This window comes from Sorghum bicolor, chromosome 1, assembly GCF_000003195.3.
Source record: "Sorghum bicolor cultivar BTx623 chromosome 1, Sorghum_bicolor_NCBIv3, whole genome shotgun sequence".
Lineage (NCBI taxonomy): Eukaryota > Viridiplantae > Streptophyta > Magnoliopsida > Poales > Poaceae > Sorghum > Sorghum bicolor.
The window spans coordinates 31,016,935-31,025,533 of record NC_012870.2 but is presented as its reverse complement, the minus strand read 5'-3'; the positions used below and the strand labels follow the sequence as shown (position 1 = coordinate 31,025,533).

Genomic DNA, 8,599 nt, shown 5'->3' with positions numbered 1-8,599 from the left:
TTTTTCAGATTTCCCGTCACATAAAATCTTTAGACGTATATTTTAACTTCAACTAAATTTATTAAAAAATTAGATTTAAATATCTATCAAATTATACTAATTTTATATTATAAATATTAATATTTTTAAGAAATAATTAATCAAAAAAATTTTATAAGAAGCGAAAACGACAAATATTTAGAAATAAAGAGATAGCATATGCTACAGTGCTACAGGCCTGGACTGGCCTGGTTCTGCAGTGCTACAGTGCTTCTGCTCCTGCTCCTGTACTACAGCGCACAGGCGGCCTGCTCCTGCTCCTGTACTACAGCGCACAGGCGGCCTGCTCCTGCTACAGTGCTGCGCCTACTCTGCCTACAGCGCCGTTGAATTGTGTTGTAGTATGCTACCTCTTTATTCTACACATTTGTCGTTTTTGCTTTTTATAAAATATTTTTTATTAAATATTTATTAAAAATATTAATATTTATAATATAAAATTAGTATCATTAGATAGATATTTAAATCTAGTTTTTGAATAAATTTATTTGAAGTTAAAAATATACATTTAAAGATTTTATGTGACGTGAAATCTGAAAAATTTTATAAATTTTTTTAGAAACTAAACAAGGCCCCTCTGGTCACTTTGCCTCTCAGCCTGCTCCTGCTACAGTGCTGCGCCTGCTCCACGCATACACACTATGGACTTGTTTAGATCAAAATTTTTTGAGATTTTAACACTGTAGCAATTTCGTTTTTATTTAATAAAAATTATTTAATTATAAAAAACTAGGCTTAAAAAATTTGTCTCGCGATTTACAGGCAAACTGTATAATTAGTGCAATTTACAGACTATAATTACCACAAATTAACGAAAGTGTCACCACGAAACGCAGAGAAAGCAGGTGGTGGGCGGTTTTGTCGGACAGGAAGCACACCGCCATGATGCGCGGCGGGGTTGCAACCTGCCATGATGAGTGGCGGGGTACTCTTTGACACGTACTCCGCTACGTGTTAGCCACGTCAGCAAATGTCCTATGAACCATGCCACGTCAGCGGTAGTATCCCGCCGCCATGCATGGCGGGGTTCTGTGCATTTGCCCCGCCATGCATGGTGGCGGGTCCAAACGGCCTAGTTTTGGAAATATTTTCATAAGCGGGTTAAATTTGAAATATGTTTTAAATTTGGGTTAAAAATAAAAAAAATTCCACAAATGTCAAGTCAATTTGTCAAAACATTTGGAGGTGCTGTTAAGGAGGCTGGTAGTTGGGACGCCAACGCTGATGCGCCGGATCCTGGACGTACGCAGGCACGCAACGTTATTACCTGACTCATCAGGAGTAGAAACGATTAGATTTTTTTTTGAGTAACAGTAGGAAACAATTAGATGAAGCAAAACGACCAACGAGCTGTTGTTTGGGCTTTGGGCCTTCTGGGCCGTGGGCTGACACATGGTAATATGGGCTTTCTAGCAGCCCTTGACTATGGCGCAACTAGTACTGGTCTACAGCTGCTCCTGCAGCCTTGTTTAGTTCGTAAAAGTTTTCAAAATTCCCCGTCACATCGAATCTTTAATCGTATGTATGGAGCATTAAATATAGACAAAAATAAAAACTAACTGCACAGTTTACCTGTAATTTGTGAGATGAATCTTTTGAGCCTAGTTACTCCGTGATTGAACAATGTTTGTCAAATAAAAACGAAATGCTACAGTACCCAAAAACAAAAAATTTTGCGAACTAAACAAGGCCTGAGGTCACAGCCGCAACAAAATTCCTCACAGGCACACAATATATTTTGGGGAACGATACTGCGTGACGGCTCAAATGCTTAGGGAGCGCAAGTAAATCTTTCAGCACGCATAGCAAGCCGCTTGCTGAACTTCTATCCATCATATTAGATATCAGCGCCTTAACAATAGTCAATAGCAGCAGCGTCAGTTTCCAGTGTGATTTTCTGAATGCCCAGTTCGATAGCCCTTTGAATCGCCTGCAGACAGGGACAGGCTATGATTTCAGCTTGGGCCGGCTCCAAAACCTTTTCTAACCGGCCGGCCATTTCCTGAGCTCAGCAGCGCACTGCCTTCATGACCCCAGAGCACAAAGCCCCAGCCTGCACTGCAATTTATTCGCCTGAAAGCGCCATCACTGCTCCAATTGGTGGCTCGCTCCAAACTGCTATAGGTGAGCCATTTGCAGGTTCAGAAACATGCTTCTTATACAGTGCAGAGAACTCATCCGCATATGAGCTGATCAGCTGTGCCATTTGCAGACTACCTCCGGGTGTTTCTCCTTCACGGATGCCACATCTTTCAGACCACCACAGATACAGCAAGGTTATCACCCTGCTCTCCACGTTACTTCTACTATGCATTCACAAATTTTATTTAGCATGCTTGTGGAAGATAATTAATACGTACTTGTAACTGAAAAGATGTCCACAGAAAAGAGGATTCTTTTATACCGAAGCATGAATATGTACTTGTAACTGAAAAGATGTCCACAAACAAGAGGATTCTTTTATACCAAAGCATGTTATTTGTCATATATGCTTCCTTCCTCCGTCACTCCTAATAAGTAGTAATAAATTAAAGTGTTGTTCTCCTAATATAAAAATAGGTTCCTGGTTTCTCTTTTTTATTTTCCCATTGATCCCTTCATTTGGAAAAGATTGCAACTCTAGCACAATATGCCAAGTTTACATGGAGAGGTAATATTAATATTTATCACACGAAATAAGTACTATTAGATTCTTTGTTGAATCTATTTTAACAATTTATACCTAATCTCCCCGTTCCAAAATAAGTGTCCCTATAATATTTGTGTCGGTCAAACTTTCTTAATTTTAACTAGATTCGTAGAACATATTAACAACATGTCTATCTTCAAATAGTTTTATTATGAAAATAGATTAACGATCTATCTAATGGTAATAATTATGTACTATAAATACTAATATTTTTTTTGTATATATTCAAAGCGGAACAATACTTATTTTGTGTCATAAATATATTTTTTATATAAATAGACAAACTTTAGATAGCTTAACTAATAAATATGAAAATAGAGAATTGCATTCTTTTCCATACAATGGTAGTACTAGACAACGATAGTGCGTTACTCTTTGTTTGTTCCCAGAACGATTCCGTATTATTATCATGTACTGTATTTCTTTCTTGATCATGATCACGTTTTTTTATGTTAAAATTGCACTCGTATCTGCAGTAATGCGTGCATGTATGCAGCTTATAGCTCTCAATGCAACTTTATTCCTCATGTACTTTGGGCATTGATTAGTCGTATTATTGGGCTAGCTACACCATTTATGTTCGATTCTCTTCTCTACTCGTTTCTCCTCCATCCAAACAGTGGGTGTTTGCGCTTTGTTCCTGTAGGGCCAAGCAGTTCGGTGTGTGTTAGGAACCAAATTTCTCAGGGAAGCAACAGGCAACAGCAAAGCACGGAAACCAATTTCTTTAGCTTGGAAAATTTAGGGCCAGTCATGATGCCTACTTGCTGATTAGCCCTAACTAGCTAATGTACAAGCATCTAGATCCAAGACCCAAACTTGTTGCTTTCACAAATCACAAGCATTCTACTTCGATCCGGCCACAATCAACCTTAGGGTGCATAGATTCGCCCCCAACAATTTTAATCCTTTGTGGCTTTGTTGGAATAAAGGGTATGTTTCGAACTGCTCCGTTCCATGTTTTGAACTCTGCTCCATGTTTTTTAGCTAAACAAGTGCAGCTCCAAAAATTTTGCTCCAGGGAAAAATGTAGAGTGGTGATGAGAGCATCTAAATGAGTGCTCCAGAAATTGCGTTTTTTATGAAGATGCTCTACGGTGGAGTCTACGAAATATAGTTGGTAGAAAAGTTCTATCGAGACCCAAAATATATAAAATTTTATTCCACTAGCACTACAAGAATCCGCATCTTTGCTGAGTGTTAAACGCGTTGACGGGTATTTTTTTAGGCACTCGACAAAGAAGCTCTTTACCGAGTGTCAAAAGAAAACACTCGGCAAAGGCTTCTTTGCCAAGTGTAAAAAAACACTCGGCAAAGAAAAATTCAAATTGAATTTTTAAGCCCTAAACGAATTCAAAACAAAAAGGTTTTAACTACAAAGTTGTATAACTTCTCAAGATCTACAATATTTATTTTGATCATTTCTTCATTTGACAAAGCCAAAATAAATTTGTTTACAAATTTTACATATCTTTCTTATAGTTTATGAAACTACAAGAGAGATATATAAGATTTTAGAAAAATATTAGAATCACCATGTCGGATGAACAAATGACAAAACAACCAAAATAAACTCTGTAGATCTTGAGAAGTTATAAAATTTTGTATTTGGCAACTTTTTCATTTGAGTTCATCTTGTCATGCAAAACCGTGTTTTTAATTGAAAATTTTAAATTTTGAATTTTTGAAACAACCTAGGATGGAAAAACTCCATAAATAAACTTTGTAGATCTTAAAAAGTTATGAAACTTTATAGTTGACAACTTTTTGTTTTGGAATCATCTTGTCATGCAAAAACTACGTTTGAATTTCTCAAATTTGAAATTCAAAAATTTTGTAAACGACCTCGGATGGAGAAACTCTCTAAATGAAAATTGTAGATCCCAGAAAGTTATGAAACTTTATAGTTGACAACTTTTTAATTTAAAATTATTTAAGACCTCAAATAATTAATTTACACATAATTTGGTATAATATTTGAGAAACCGAAATGCAATATAAACACAAGTCATAGTGTGGTGCAGTGGTTAAGGCTTTGTTTAGTTGGCAAAAAAATTGGGTTTTGGGTACTGTAGCACTTTCGTTTGTTTGTAACAAATATTGTCTAATTATAGATTAATTAGGATCAAAAGATTCATCTCACAATTTACAGGTGAACTGTGTAATTAGTTTTTGTTTTTGTCTAAATTTAATACTTCATGCATATGCCGTAAAATTTGATGTGATGGGGAATCTTGAAATTTTTTGGGAACTAAACAAGACCTAAGAGTGGAGACACATGAGAGGGAGGTCACAGGCTCGAATCTCATGAGCTGTAATGACGCAAAAAATTCCAGAACTTGGCCTCTAGAAAAAAAAATTCCTCTTTTGTTTGGATTTTTTCGTTTTTATCTTTGCCGAGTGTCCGAAAAATAGCACTCGGTAAAGACCCTTTTGCCGGCTAAAATTTTGGCGTTTGGTCTTTGCCGAGTATGGCACTCGAGGGGTTTTGCCGAATGTATTTGGGTATCCAGTAGGATTCACTGAAACTAAAAAAATGGGTATGCCCACATTACTTTAGGTTTTTATTGTGGCAATAACTAACATGACTATCGCGGGCACTGAAGTATAAGTAACAACATAGTTTTTACGTTTGGAGTGAGGGTTTCCAGAACAATGTTACCCTTTCGCGGCTCGTGAAGAATAAATTTAAGGACAACGCTACTGGTACTAGCTAAATTTTATCAATATGCACTAGCTATATTTACTATTACGGGATGACATTTTAGTGCAGAGGATCACTTGAAATCATCTACGAGCTTAGCTTCTCTCCTATTGCTTTGAACTTGCATAAACTCTTAACTCGGTTTGAATCTTATTCAAGCTTTTTCATACGCCCTTTTGGTTTATCTTGTTGAAGTTGAGTTAAACACTTGTATAGCTTATCAACTAGATCAAACACATGAGTTCACATTTTCATGGGCATGCCATGTTATACCACTTGAAACAAACAAACATACAATAGGATCCTCCCTCCAATCCAAAATTAAGTTTTCTCTTAAGTCAAATCTCTATGTCTTTAACAAGTTTATATAAAAGTATCACTATATACTACAATCATCATTTGTAGAGTCAGCAATAGATGCTCTGCAGATGTACCTGGTCCAGCAGCCTCTACTATAGCAATATATAGAGGTACCTGGTCCAGCAGCCTAGTCATCCCTACAAATAGGATTTCTAGTAGTGGTTGGCAACAACAATCGCCTTTACAAAGTAATATGTAGAGATGCTTGTAAATTACAGTCTCCTATAAATCATCTCATCCAAAAAATCATAAATCCAGAGTGCCCCCCGCCCTCGCGGGGCGACATCTCAGTGTGGCTTTGCGTGTAGCTCAACTAAGCACTCCACTAAAAAAATAGTTGTGGGCATGTCCATAATCGAATAAGATGCAACAAAGTCGAAGAGCTGGACGGCACATATGAATCATCGTTCCATAATCTTGAAAGAGAATATCACATACATCAAGGGTCCTCCATTATTCCAAATTATACGCTATATCTGCATGGACAGGAAACCCAACAAAGAAATAGAATAACGACGGAATGGATTAACGCCTTAAGCATGCATGGTACGGTAGATACAAACACACAGCTAGCCAATCTGCAGACCGGCCGGCTACCATATCAGTTCCACCCAAATTTGCCAAGGAACTCTATAATGTTCCTGTCCGAACTGCCACCTTCACTCATGGCCCTTTTAGTTTTTTCCTTCCAGTTGATTGCATTTTCCATATATTCCTTGCTGTTTTCCCCGTCCATGACTTGTCTCACACACCTCTCCACCTCATCTTTGCTGACAACTCCCTCCACATCGGGCCGTGCTCTAACGCCAACTCTCCATACATCTTCAATGTACTTGGCATTGATTAGCTGGTCGGACCACTGTGGCATGGCCACCATCGGCACTCCGATGCCTAATCCTTCCATTGTCGAGTTCCAACCACAGTGCGTCACGAAGCAGCCAACCGCGGGGTGCGCTAGCACCTCCAGCTGTGAGCTCCATGCCACAATCAGGCCCCTCTCCTCGCTCTCCTTCATCTTACTGATAAAGCTTTCTGGAAGCTTGGACGTCTCGGAGCCCCTGACGACCCACAGAAAGGCCTTGCCGCTATTGTACAGTCCTTGAGCCATCTCGGCCAGCTGATCTGGACCAGGCGCGGCGATGCTGCCAAAGGAGACATAGACAACGGAGCGTGCTGACCTGTTGGCGAGCCAGGCCTTGCACTCCGTCGCCATCGGAGCGTGCAGGCTGAAACTGTAGGATGAGTCGTCGGGCATGCGGTTGTCAAGGTAGGCTGACGGCAAGGTTGGACCAACCGTCCTGGCAGCCCACCTTGGAGCCATGTACTCCGCTTCCTGTGAAATTTCAGTATCAGTGCCTTTTATTTAAAACAACTCCGGCTGGGCGGCCGGCCAATGAATGATGTTTTGGGTCTCAACTCTCAACATACATATAGAGTCTTCGTTTGTCTAAAAAGTCATGACTGAAACTACCGTTCGCTGATTAATTTGTTGTGAGAGAAAAACACTGTTGAAAGGCTTGTAGATTCGGTGGATAAGCTAAATGGAGGACCATAGACCATAACAGGAACGAACGAACGAACCTCAGTCTGCAGTTCGTAGAAGAAGTTGATGAGGACATGATCTGCAACCTCGAGCCCCTGGCACTGCTGCAACAGGAGGTCAAGATAGGTGGAGGTGGAGGAGCTGTCGTCGTGCTGCTGCGTCAGGAACGAGGAGCAATCGGGCGGTTCCAGCTGCAGCCCCTTGGGCAGGCCAGGCAGGTCCGCCAGGACCTTGTCCACCGGAGCTTCAGCTTGCCTCTCCACGCGTGGTCCTACACCACGTTCACCGAGCAGGCCTGCGTGAAGAAGGCCGCGCACGACGCGCCGTGCTGCCGCGCCACGCGGGGCACCCACACAGCAGGAACGCGTCATACACCACCACGCGCACGGGCCGGCCACGGGACGACTCGGAGCCGAGGAGCTCGTCCAGCGTGCGCGACCCGGCGGACTCCAGCCGCGCCAGGTACTCATGCACGTCGCCGACCTCGTCGTAGCCGCCAAGGTCGCAGCCATCGGAGATGGCGACGACGGGGACCGATCCGGGTCCCGGCGGCGCCTGCGCGGCCGGCAAGCTGGAACCAAGGGCGGAGCGGGCCACCGCTAGGGTGCACCGGACGCCGTCGTGGCTGGCGAGCCGCTTGCCGAACTGGAACAGCGGGTTGATGTGGCCTTGGGCCGGGTACGACACCAGGAGCATGTCAACGCTCACGTTGTTGGATCCAGCCATGGCGCAGGGAGCCGAGAGGGCTTCGTGGGGGATATATATACCAACTGATCCATGTGCACAACAACAGAAAGATCAGCTTCTTCTACGGGAAAATATATACCTTTGTCAAATGTGCGGCTGCTGGTGGAGAAGTTGATAACCAAAGTGGTCAGAAAACAAGTATAAGTAAAACTAAATGTCGATGGAAATATATATATATATATATATGGTCTGCCTTTGTGCGCATTATTTAAGGTAGCACATGAAAATGTACTATATTGCTTCAAAATTGTTTACTGAGTTCTCAATCTTGAAATTTGTCCGTTCAATTTTGGCTCATCTGGAATGTAGTGGTTGAAACAAAAACATAGCTAAATGGCTGACAGATTTGGCAGATAATCTCTAGCGAACAGGCTGAAGTGAAGTTCAGAGGTCTCTTTTGTTGCTGTATTGAGATTGCGTCCTACACCTGGACGAGGAGACAAAGGCTCAGTGGAACCATATTTCAGCAAAGATAGTCTTTGGTAAAGCTGCTTGTTGAGAGGATACGGAAAATGAA

At 41.3% G+C, this 8,599-nt stretch overlaps 1 pseudogene; it reads right to left on the bottom strand.

The window, feature by feature from the left end:
• On the bottom strand, nt 5,770-8,109 carry LOC8062784 (annotated as a pseudogene).